We start from the raw sequence: 12,868 nt of genomic DNA, 5'->3' as shown, positions 1-12,868 counted from the left end.
TACATCATTGATTTGCTCTATGAAGCCTCCCAAGCAGGAGGAGCCATGCCTTCCTGCCATACTGTGACATTGCAGTGGGGCGTGGAGACGGAAAGGCCCTCAGAGCATTTGCAGTGACAGAGATTTATTTCACCGATCTTAAGGGGCCATGAAGGGAACACTCAATAACCCTTAACAGTTCCACACAGTGTGAGATAAGCCCGTGGTGCTCTTAGAATGAGTCACCAGTGCTTACTCAGCTGAAATGAGTTTAGTGCCCTGAGTGCCAATAATAACAAAGAATGTGTCATCCTCTAAAAAATTACCCCCCTCACCCATTCCTCCAGGTGGACAGCTACCAGGAGTCGCACAACCCATTCTTCAAAGCTGAGGCAGCTGCTTCTGGGAGCCCCAGTGCTTCCAAATGTGACCACCATCAAGGTGAAGGTACACCACAGGCCACGAAGGAGCTGTGGCAGGCCAAATTTGGTGCCAGGCAGTCCTGGCCTGACCCTGGGGTATTGGGTCAAAGGTGGTGAGGCCTCATGGGTCTCACGTACCTGGTTCAAGGCCCTTGTTGCAAACATATCTTACACTCTACACACTTCACTTTCACCATCTGGGAAATAGGGGTCATGATACTGCTACTACTCCTACATCACAGAGCTGCGTGGTTGTTTCATGGGATACGATATGTACAGATGTGTTTGCAACCCCAGAAATATCACTGTGTGTTTGCATAATGTTTGTAGGTTGACGCTGCTCCTAAACTTTCTAATATTCTTCCTGTTCTTGCCTAGTTTTCTGCAGAGGGAAGTACAGACCAGAGAAGCTGCCAGGCACACAGCACTCCTGAGCGTCAGGACTCATCCCAGGTGGGCTTCTCCAACACTCAGGGTGAATTCTCCCACTGGTTCCCCAGAGCACATAGACCCTTTCTCCTCTCCTCCTATCCTTGGGTTGGCTCACCTTAAATGAAAACAAAATAGAAACTATTACTGTTTACTCTTGCTAGTTGGGAGTTCTAAGACCCCGTTCAAGACTGGAAATTGGATTTGATTCGACTTTCTAGACCAGACCCAGATACTGCTGGAGTTCTGTTTTTCCCTCACCCTGAGTTGTGAAAATTGTCTTAATGATTTGTGCCTGTGGGGCCTTATGTACAGAATGAAATGTAAAGTCTTGTACATTTTCATTGGACAATTGGGAAGTTGGTTTGGAGGGGGCACCCTGAGTCTGGACTCAAATGTTACGTACTCTTTATGTTAACTTGTTTACAGGGTTGGGAAAAAACTCCACAAATAAAGTTCCCTTCTCTATCTATCCTTATCTATCTATCTATCTATCTATCTATCTATCTATCTATCTATCTATCGGTATCTCTGAAATAGTGGCTGGAACTGCACTCTTTTCAAAGGAATTGAACCTGCACTAACTACACAATTTGTTAAGCGTTCAGAGAATCATGGAGATGGAAAAAGGTCTAGAGATACTGACAGAGCTAGAATTCACTAAACTCAAGGGTGGCAGCTTGCCTGAGAGAGGACACAATGCTGACAGATGTGGATGATATTAACATTAAGAGGGAGAAAGTGCTTCAGGATGTTCCATGCAGGTGCAAGCAGAAAGTGAGGAAAAGCCAAGCAAAGCAATCAGAAGTGGCTACACACCTGGGACCAAACCTCCTCTTTACTGGCTGCTCACAGCAGTGCTGAGAGTGGCAGTGGATTGGGTGATGGGGAACCTGACCTCTGCTGGGTGGGGTGGGGAGAAGAGGAGACCACAGTCAGTCCGTTACATCAGTTAGAGGCCAAAATCCAAGGATGAGCTGTTAAACAACTGAGTGCACCATGATGTGCATTTGAGTAGCTTTTGAGTAGATCAGGGGTCCTCAAACTTTTTAAATGGGGCCAGTTCACTGTCCCTCAGACCGTTGGAGGGCCGGACTATAGTTTAAAAAAAAAACAACAACTATGAACAAATTCCTATGCACACTGCACATATCTTATTTTGAAGTAAAAAAAACAAAACGGGAACAAATACAGTATTTGTATTTGCATGTGGCCCACGGGCCGTAGTTTGAGGACCCCTGGAGTAGATCATCAAGATGGAGTTGCCCCAGACCCAATGCTGACCACAAGAACATCCACAAGACTATTCTCTCTCCCCATCACCAAGGCCTCTCAGGCTGAGGCATGGAAACAATCCCTTCCTTGCCCTCTCCTGGCACCTGCATGAAGACACCTGGCATCTAGAACTTCAAGAGCATTCTGGTTGTTCTACCCTTAAAGAGACATGCCCAGCATAAATCCAGGTTTCCAGCTAGACCTGCCTTGCTCTATAACATCAGAAAGGTTCCTGAAAATGTCCCTGACCTCAAAGCATTTTTAAATAACAACAACAACAATACAGTTCTGGGAGAATATCAAAACGATGTGATCCAATAACGAAAGGGGTGACAATCATAGAACTTTGAAAATTAAGAGGTACTCTATAAACACTGAGTGACCTGGATGCTCCCATGCAGTTTCCTCTTCTTCCTTTTATTAAATAAAAATTTCCAAAGTACACATTAAAATGTAGCAGGGATAAAATGTGGTTAAAAAAGTCAATTGCCAAAGAGAATTGTGTTGGAGCGGGCATAAGATCAGCAGCGGTTCAAGGACGTGTATCCAGAGCTTTAGGAAATACACTGTTTGATCTGGGAATGTTGTTGACCGTGTAACCCGCAGTGGCCTCTGTCAGGACGAGTGGAAAATGTTTCCCTTTGCTCTCAGCACCAGAAACAGCCTTGATTGTCCTGCGCCTCTACTGGTGTTCCATTTATGCACAGTCTGACACATACATGATGATGTTACCATCTTTCCACTTGTTGCTAAGACACTCAAAGCCAAATGTGTGGCCCACCTCTAGCAGGGTTACAGGATCTCCTGGGATGCAGTTTACCTACCAATAGTGTAACTTTTGCATTTTTCTATTCTCATGTATGTATTATATGTTTTTGTTAGTTTCTTCAATTAATATTTTTACATATGTTTGAATTATATTTCGAATGGTCATCTTTTTAGGGCTGATAGGGTCAAGAAATAAATAGTTGAATAAATAAATAAAGGTAATGGCTGATGTTTACAAAACTAAAAAACCAAAGAGGACCTACAGATGTGTAAGTTTAATGTGTATGCCCAACATGAGTCACATGGTATGGGACACCTTTAACCACACTGGTTAGATCACTGTCTGAAATACGATCCATGTCAAACATGATGTGTTAAGAATGATGCTCGCCCTGGCTCATGTGGCTGAGTTGGTTGAGTGACGACCCATGCACCCAGAGGTAGCCTGTTGATTCCTGGTCAGGGTACATGCCTGGAATGTAGGCTTGATACCTGGTACACCCCATGCAGGAGGCAGCCAATTGATAGAACTTTGAAAATTAAGAGGTACTCTAATTTTTTTCCCTCTTTCCACCTTCTTTCCCTCTCCCAAATACACAGAAAAAAAGAAAAATAGAAGTGTCTGGAAAGTTTGAGAAAGTATCAAAGAAATGTGGTTAATCTACAAGAGGAGAATATTCTAGAAGCCTCAAGATTTTTGACGAGCCATAACCTATTTCATTTCAGGCAACAAAATGAGAACCAGTGATTGGCAATCAAAGATGGGGCAGATTTGAGATTCATGTGAAGAATCTCACCGAGCGCAGGGGTCCCTGTGCCGGGAGAGGAGAGTGATGAGGAAGTGGAATCTCGCGGCAGGGAAGGGGCTCCCACCACGCCTCGGTGATGGGGTAGCTGTTCTCATGGTTCTCTTACCAATGGAAGAGCCAGACTCTATCACTCTCCCAGATCAGTGACCCCGGGCAAATGGCTTTCCTGCCTACGTCTCATTGTCCTCATGCCAAATGGCAGGTTGGTGACCCTGAACAGGCTTGCCATGCCAGGCATCCCTTCTTCCCAGGTAACTGTCCATTATGCACTGCACCATTTTCCAAAGGCAAGTCCACCAAGGAGTGAAAGCCAGTCTTATAAGTGAGGTGCTGTGGTGAGACTTCGCCCTCCCTGTCACAGGTGACGGATGCGTATTGGGTCAGCCAGCTGTGCAGGCCACGGCTCAGCCTGTCCCCTCCACTCCACCAGGAGAAGGAAGGAAAACATGTTCCTCCAAGCCACACTGCAGACAAAGGCAAGGTTCACTGGTAATTGCAGCAGGGCTGACCTGGTGCAGGATGGGCTGGGGAATTCAGGAAAACAAACTGGGGAGAAACTGGGGCCGTGCGCTGATGGAGAAACCAAGAGGAAATGAAGTCAGCAAGGGTTCCTGATGTGTATTTCAGAGTTGACAGAGCATAAGCCTAACCAGACAGCGTTTCTGATTTATAAAGTCTTTTTATTATATTACCTATTTTGTATTATATTGGAGGCTCTGCTCTTTGAGCCAGAAAAATAAACAGCAGCCCCCACCGTCCCCCAGGGCCTTTGGCCTAGAGAAGAATATAAACTCTTACAACCTTCTGGCTCTGCACCAATATTCCTGTCAAAAGTTGAACTTGGGATTTTGGGACTTCTGGAGTTGGCCTTTGTGAATTGGGAAAGTGAGGTTCACACGAAATACAAAGTTTCTATTCTGTACATTTTTAAAAGGTGAAGGGTTTAAGGTTTGCCGACAAAAGCCAACAAAAGCACCGTTGCCTACTGCTACCAAAAAAAAGTGTGTTTCCTATTTTGTCTGTGTCATGGCTAATGGCTGCTCTCTGGCTTAGGCAAGTCTGCAGCAGACACAACTTCATCAGCCAACTGGGTCCCAAGACTCCCGCCCTCCTCCGGGAATCCCAGCCTGACGGGGCGGCAGGGAGCGCAGGTCTGCCTTCCGTTCTTCACATGAGTTTTCTTTTTCTAAGAAGCCATTCTTCCACTTGAGCGGAGCCAGTTCTCACTGAGAGCTCACCTGGGGCTTTTCTGGCTCAAATAGCTGAAGTGAGTCACTGTGACCAGTGCATTAGGAAGGTTTATGCTGAGCACGTGTCACCAACGTGGAGCTGGGGCACTACAGCCGGCTCGCTCTGTGCCGGCACCTGATGTGGAGAAGTGCCCAGGGCCCTGCGGCTGCTTAGCCACACTACCCCCGGGGCGGCAGGGGGGGGAGGGCGGGGGGTGGGTGCAGGTGCAGATGAAGCAGCGAAGATTTTCATCTGCAGGTCTCCTCGCAGGGACACGTGGACATGTGCTTTGCACTCTACAGCCTCAGAATCCAAGTGCTTACAGCCTTTAGTGGCTGAGCGCATGTCAGGCCCCACATTCCTTGCAGCCTGGACCTTGGCATTTTCCTAACACGTGCTGCCCCCAAACCCGTTCCCAGTGAAAGGTGGCTAGAGATGAATGAAAGCACCAGCAAATGAATTAAGAGAAGCATAATGGCTGCACCTGCACAATGATCAGCAGCGTATGCTAAGGCTGAAACATGGAGCATCGAACCCAGTTCCATGCCTGTGATAGCGATGCGGGCCCTTTGTCTCTGCCAGAATAGGGGGCACCACCCGTGGCTCACAAGGAGCACAGCGTGGGTGTCACCCCGGTGAGACAGTGAGAGCAGGAGCTGCCCGAGGCTGCAGGGCTGGGACTTGGAGCCCGGGTGCATTTCCCACGCCTCTGCGGTACAGCAGGGTCTGCTGTGCTGAATCCCCCTCTTTGTTTAAATTTGGACAAACACACATAACACAAAATTCAGCATCATAACCATCTTGAACGTACAGTATAGACGTGGAAGGTGTGTTCACAGTCATGCCACCGTCACTGCTTTCCATCTCCGGAACTTTCCCATCTTCCAAACTGAAGCAGGAACTCCACATTCTCCTTCCATCCCCCTCCACACCCCACCTCCAGTAACCACCATTCGACTTTCTGTCTCCATGATTTAACTCCTCTAAGTGCCTCATATAAGTGAAAGCATACAGTATCGGGCCTTTCATGGCTGGCTTGTTTCCTTTAGCCCCGCCCCTCAAAGTCCATCCAGGCCCTATGAACCCCTTCCCTTCAAAGCGGGAAACGACGCCTCCCGTCCAGGCCCTTCATCGCCTCCCTGCATCCCCAGCTGCTGGAAGGAAGCCTGGCTGAAGTGGTCTCATGACTCTGTGAGCGAACCCAGGCTTATAAAATGGGATTTGCTATGTAACTATGGAAAATACAGCTTCAGTGAATAGGCATTTCCCCACTCACGCTAGAAATTGAACTTGGTTAAAAGGGGAAAGGCTGGGGCAGATCAGCTGGTGGCCCAATTAGAAAGCTCAGAGCCAGAGCTGTGCCAAGCCCCGTTTTCACTCCGAACTAGAAAAAAGCGGCTGCTGAAGCGGCGTGTAGCCTGAGGGTCTAGGAACAGGGCAAGGCCATCTGGACTTGACTCTAATGGACGGCTGAGCATTTCAGTCCCCCAAGCCACAGGATTGAGGACATTCGCAGAGAAAATGTGTATTTCCATGGTCGCTGGGCCCCACCCTTGGCCACCCAGCTACTCGGGGCCCCGGGGTGGAATGACTGCAGATGGCGGGTAAGACCAGAAGCCTCCAATTGCATTCCTAGGTAAGCGCTCTCTTTTTCCACTTTGGAAGGGCCCTGTGATTTCTACCAGCTGAGGGCAGTGAAAACTCCCCAGGCCCTGCACACACCTTACTTTGCTGTGGCCTGTGAGCTGTGTACCCAGGGCCACATCACCAAAGGCTAAACACAGATGGACCAGCAGGGAGAGAAATGCCCAGCCCAGCCCAGCCTCCTCTGGACTCTGGTGGCAGTCCTGCTAACCCTGGAGCTCTGGGTAGCACAGCATCCCAACCCCAGGCGATGGCTGTGATGGGGAGTCAGCAAGCTTCCGTGCAGTGACCGGGCCCAGCGTGGCCCCTGGACTCGCCCTGTGCTCTGAGCGGTGCCCAGGAGAGGTGCCCTAGAGCAGAGGGTTTGGGACCCGCCCTGCTTCCCACCTTGGATTAAACTTGGACTGAGATGCTGACACAGGGGGAAAGCGGGCAGGAGCATATCCAGCACCAACAAAACACTGCTCAACGAAGAACTGCAGCAGGGCTCAGCTGGCCGGGAGGCTGGGAGGACACGGAGGAAAGACCAGGGCCCAGGCTTCTCTCTGTCCCAGTCTCTCTACTCAACCAAGTTGGGCCTCTGTGCTGCTCTCCTCAACCAAACCAACAAATTAAATCACGCTGAACTAATATCCCCAGGATCCAAAAATCCATCAATAAAAGTGAGGTTGGTGTTTGAAATCTTTCCCCCGAGGGAGTGGGTATGTTTAAAAGTTCTTCATAAATTATCTAAAAGGAAATCTGAATCATTCCGGTTCTTAGAAGAGTCCTACGAGACAGCAGGACACCTACCAGCTCGCGCTGTGTGCACGTGTAGGTCTATGGGAGCTTCACCCCAGCCCTGGTCCAATGGTGAGTTTAGGGGGAAACCTGACCCTCCCCATGGCCATTTCCTTCCCCTCCTCCCCACACTGAAATTTTCGCTGGGCAAATTTTCAGGATCATTTTCTATGATTGTTTTCTTGATAAACAGTCCATGCATAGTGTTTGAATTGTTTAATAGTTTCATTGCTTCATAGTTCCTGAGAAAACAATACCATAGGGGGAGCCTGAAAATGAAGCTGGAAATAATTGGGGAGTGAATAAGGAGTCAATTTTATTCTCACTCCTTGAATTCCAGGAAAGTGGGGACGTGGCAGAGTCTAGTGCAGAGCGAGCCTGGCTGCTGGCCCAGCACACAATGGGCTTGCTATGGAGCCACGGGCTTCGTGGTGAGAAGGACAATGGGAGGCAGCAGACACCCAGGCCCCGCGGATTGCTGAGCCACAGGCAGCCAGAGGACAGGCGTAGGCTCCTGTTCTCTCACCCACAATAAGGGCTCAAAATAGGATCTGGCAGGAGGGCCCTTTGTAGAGCAGCGCCTGGGCCTGCGATGGGAAGCCACACCTAGGAGCCCTAGGACACCCTGGGGAGGACCGGGGCCCAGGAGGCAGAGACTAGGTTGGGCTCTGCCTCTGTCTCTTACCAGGTTTGTCCCTGGGCCCTGCAGTCTTCCTGTTTGACCCAGTTCCCTCACCTAAAAACAAGAGGAACAATTTCCAGCTTTGGGAGCACGCCAACTGTCATGGAGAAAATGTGTGAACTGTGAAAACTAGAACCTCTGGCTGGACGAGATATTGAGTCAGGGTGGAGCCAAAGGCCCCACATGCCAAGGGTCCCTGATGCTGAGCCCTCCCGGTGAGGTCAGGAGCACTCTGGGTGGCAGGGAGCAGATGGGCCTATGACATTCTTTCCTCGGCTACATCAAATTTCCCCAAATAGGGGCACATCTCATTGTTGGCCTATGTTTTGAAGACCCTCTGGGTGCTTTAGGAGGAACCTGGGAAGTACAGATTGGCTCCAAGCCATCCCAGACACAGAAAATAGGACCAGAGCTGGAATAGATGATATAGGGAAGCAGCTTTTAGCTCTGTGAGAGGAAGAGCTTTCTAGCAGTAACACTCAACCATGGGCAACAGGAGTAACGCAGCCCTGCCAGTGCCCATGCAGAGCTGAGCACTGCCAGGACCAAAGGGCGGGATCAACTAGCTGACCAACCCTGGTCCTCCAAATCCCCAAAGCTCTTCACTGAAGCTCCTCTGTACACTAAACTGATGCTCAGTATTTGAAAGCTTCCCCTGGTCTTTATGGGTCTGACAGGAAGAAGGAAAGAACATTGGAAACCAGATCATTATGAATGGCCTGCTCAGACCCTGCGCTAAGCTTTTTCTCCCAGATTCCATCTGGAAAGTTCTATTTCTCCAGGTTTGCTTAATAAGTCTGGAATTCTTGTCCCTGTACCCAGAACTTTAGGGGGATCATCAAGTCAGAGTGTGATGGGCCCATTAAAGCAAGGCCTGGGTCTGTCTTACTCACTGGTGTTATTCTGGGGTCCAGAACAGCAACTGGCACAGTGTTGGTGCTCAGTAAATGTTTGCTGATTGAATGAATGGGAGCTTATCTTTTTAGGGCTTGTCAACACTGATGTGGCAGGCCCTGCACAGGCCTTTCCAGGTGGATCTGGAATCTGACAGGCAGGTCTTTCCTCCTTCATAGCACCTCTTTTTAGGAAAACTGGAAGATCTGTCTTCTTTCTGGGTTCCTGTTGACACTTAGCATGGTATTCCTACCTCAGCAGGAGGTGATGAGGCCGCCCTGTAGAATCTGAGAACCTCAACTCTGAGGGGGCTGCCCAGGCAGACTGATAGCCTTGGCAGACTGGCCTGTGTTTCTGAGACAAAGGGGAGCTGGGTTGGCAACTGCTATAAAAGTGCTCTTTTACCCACATTCACTTCAGCTGCTGAGTTAGTGACACTGGGCTTTGTTTTCTCAGAATAAATGAAGGATCCAGAATATCTATTCCTGTGTCTTGGGAGATTAGTGTGATGATGGGCAGTGGTCAATACCCTTGATCCAGAGTAGGGAAAGACATGTGTGATGGATGTGGCTGCTCCTATATGCTTCAACTTCATATGCATCAAACTCTGTGACTCCAGCATTATATAATCTATTTTCCCGTGTGTGATGAAGGTTCAGAAAACCTGCTGAATGGACCTACCTAGAACTGGTTACAGGATTCGGGGGTGTTTGCTTTTTCCTGCAATTAGGACATCGCAATTTTCCAAATTCCATTTCTGAAAGAAGTACTAAAATGTCATTTTATGAACATGTCAGCCCAAACACAGCCCAGGAATGAACCAGCGAAAAAGCAGCGGCACATCCACTGCCTGGCCTGTGACATTCCTAAAGGGAGTGGTCCTAGGCTGGGACTCAGAAGAAAAACATTTGATTTCTCTCTTTGAATTTGACCATTTAATGTAATGTGTGCCTTTCTCCCCAATGTCCCCACCTAAAAGTCAGGAAACTGGGGTCATAGAAGTTAAATGAATTACCTAGACACATTACAGTGATGTTTCAAGTCCCGGCCTGACCAGTTCCAAGCCCTTGCATGCTCTCTTCACTACATCAGTCTTTATTTATTTCTCTAAAAGGAGGCTCCAGTGTTATTTTTTAAGTCATTCTCTCTGTGCTTCAGTTTATATAGTTTCTATAACTCTGTCTTCCAGTTCACCGATGCTCTCTTTTTCTGTGTATACAGCCTTTTCTTAAACCCATCTGTTTAACTTTTCACTTTAGATCTAGCGATTTTTAGTTTTAGAATACTTATTTGGTTCACTTTCTAGTCTCCATGTCTCTGATGGGATTCTCTTTCTGTATAATATTATCCCTACTTTGTCATTGAACTATTTTAATATACTCATATTGGCTTATTTAAAGTCCATGCTCAGATCTGTCTCATCTTTGAGTCTGTTTATATTGACTTTGAAAATTATGCATTACATCTTCCTGCTTCTTCTTATGTCTAATAATTCTTTATCATATATTACCCAGTTGAGAGAATGGATTTAGTTTTCTTCCTTCCAAGAATGCTGATTTTGTTGTTAGGCAGTTTATTTCCTGGTGGATCAGCATAAGTCAGTCAATGATTGAACTTAAGCTTTGTTAAGGCATGTCTACACTAGTTCTTACTCTAAGGCTGAAACAGCCCACTCTTAAGGCATTCCTTATCTAGGACCTCAACTTACTGCCGTGGGTGTTCAGTGGGATATTTCTACTTTTGTTGTGAAATTCCAAATTGTCCCCGAAATATGTGACTTCTATAATCTCTTTCATTCATAGCCCCCGGCAGCCGCCAAGCCTCTCAGTCTTATGCATGACACTTGGTGCTTGGCCACAGACTCAACGGGGTCTTCATAGGTTTGCTGGTGTCCCTTCCCCAAGCAGTCTCTTCCTTCCAGCAGCATCCCCTGCAAACTCTGGCCACTTCCAGGGCCCTGACCACCATCTGTTTTATCTGACTCGTGAGACCACAACTCTCTATTGGACTTTATTTCTTTGTGAAGTTTGGGAAGTCTTTCCATGCAGAAAGCCAGAGTGAGCATAAAACCCATGTCATGTTTCCCATCTCTCAAAAGTCATAGCATCCCTTTAAAATAACTAATTGTACTTCTTATCCCCAAATCTTTAGAAATTGATCAGGTGCTCTCAGGATCATTATAATGATATTTTTGTAAAGGCCATGGATATGATATCGAAATAGAATCCCAAGGAAATGCCTTTGATGCCTAACCTTGTATGTAGTCAGACAAAGACCTGCACAAAGGTTTGGATCTAACAGAAACTACCATCTCTTCCACCACCTGGCAGTCTGTAATTTAATCACTTAGAGCCACCACTAAAGTTGGAAATATTCCTAATGACAATTGTTTTCATAATGAAACTGCACCACTGGATCACAATGCATATACAGCAAGTGAATGTACCAACATCTGTTTTTGAGCTTCATATAGGGACCGAAAATGAAGTAATCTTAAGGCAATGCACTTGAGTTTGAAATATATATGCTTCTGGCTTGTTGACTCTTTGAGGCTTTGCTTTTCATTAGAAAGAACAAGAAAATGTTATTCTAATATCTCTCAGGACAATGCAGTCACACATCAGCTCTCGGCCCTGCTGGTTACCTTGGCAAGCTTCTGATATTTCCTTTGGCATCTCCATGACTGAATTAGGAATGGATAAACTGAGACCCACATTTGGATCAATCCACATTTGGTTCAATGAAGGTATAGGAGAACTAAAATAGAATCAATCCTCTCTCTCCTCCTGTCACCCAAGATGCCGAAGGGGAAGAAGGCCAAGGGGAAGAAGGTGGCGCCGGCCTCTGCAGTCATGAAGAAGCAGGAGGCCAAGAAGGTGGTCAACCCCCTGTTCAAGAAGCAGCCCAAGAACTTTGGCATCGGACAGGACATCCAGCCCAAAAGGGACCTCACCCGCTTTGTCAAGTGGCCCCGCTACCTCCGGCTGCAGCGGCAAAGGGCTATTCTCTACAAGCGGCTGAAAGTGCCGCCTGCCATTAACCAGTTCACCCAGGCCTTGGACCGCTAGACAGCCACTCAGCTGCTGAAGCTGGCCCACAAGTACAGGCCTGAGACCAAGCAAGAGAAGAAGCGGAGGTTGCTGGCTCGGGCTGAGAAAAAAGCTGCCGGCAAAGGGGATGTTCCCACCAAGAGGCCTCTTGTCCTCCGAGCAGGGGTCAACACGGTCACCACCCTGGTGGAGAACAAGAAGGCCCAGCTGGTGGTGACAGCGCACGACGTGGACCCCATTGAGCTGATGGTCTTCCTGCCCACCCTGTGCCGGAAGATGGGGGTTCCCTACTGCATCATCAAGGGGAAGGCCAGGCTGGGGTGCCTCGTCCACAGGAAGACCTGCACCACCGTCGCCTTCACACAGGTTAACTCGGAAGTCAAGGGAGCTCTGGCTAAGCTGGTGGAGGCCATCCGGACCAACTACAACGACAGATACGACGAGATCCGCCACCACTGGGGAGGCAACGGCCTGGATCCAAAGTCGATGGCTCGCATTGCCAAGCTGGAGAAGGCCAAGGCGAAGGAGCTGGCCACTAAGCTGGGCTAAGTGTGCACCGTTGAGTTTTCTGTACATAAAAGTAATAAAAATTCTCCTCGACCAGCGTCTTGATCAAAAAAAAAAAAAAAGGAAGATTCAGGAAGATGGCGGCGGTATAGGCAGACGCGTCCCAGGTCGTGTCCCTGAGCAAATGGAGTGAGCAGCTGAAACTAGTAACATCCACCCCGAATTGGCGAAATTCCTCAGCTGGCGAGACAGTTTACAGCCGGGAAGAGCAGAACTCCCCTGGAAAGGTAAAAAAACCAGGGATTTGGGCAGGAAAGTTTGCCAGACCTCTGAGCCCAGAGAGTCGGAGGGAGACCGCGTGGCAGACAGCCGCGTCCCTTGGGACAGGCACAGCCCCTA

The 12,868-nt window shown here is 48.2% G+C and overlaps 1 pseudogene; it reads left to right on the top strand.

Annotated features, from left to right (window-relative positions):
- Positions 1-11,710: 11,710 nt before the first annotated feature.
- LOC118670257 lies at positions 11,711-12,560 on the top strand (annotated as a pseudogene).
- Positions 12,561-12,868: the final 308 nt, after the last annotated feature.

The sequence above is a fragment of the Myotis myotis genome, unplaced genomic scaffold (genome assembly GCF_014108235.1).
Source record: "Myotis myotis isolate mMyoMyo1 unplaced genomic scaffold, mMyoMyo1.p scaffold_m19_p_15, whole genome shotgun sequence".
Classification (NCBI taxonomy): Eukaryota; Metazoa; Chordata; class Mammalia; order Chiroptera; family Vespertilionidae; genus Myotis; species Myotis myotis.
Note: the sequence above shows the minus strand (reverse complement) of the source record. Positions and strands in the feature narration are given on the sequence as shown.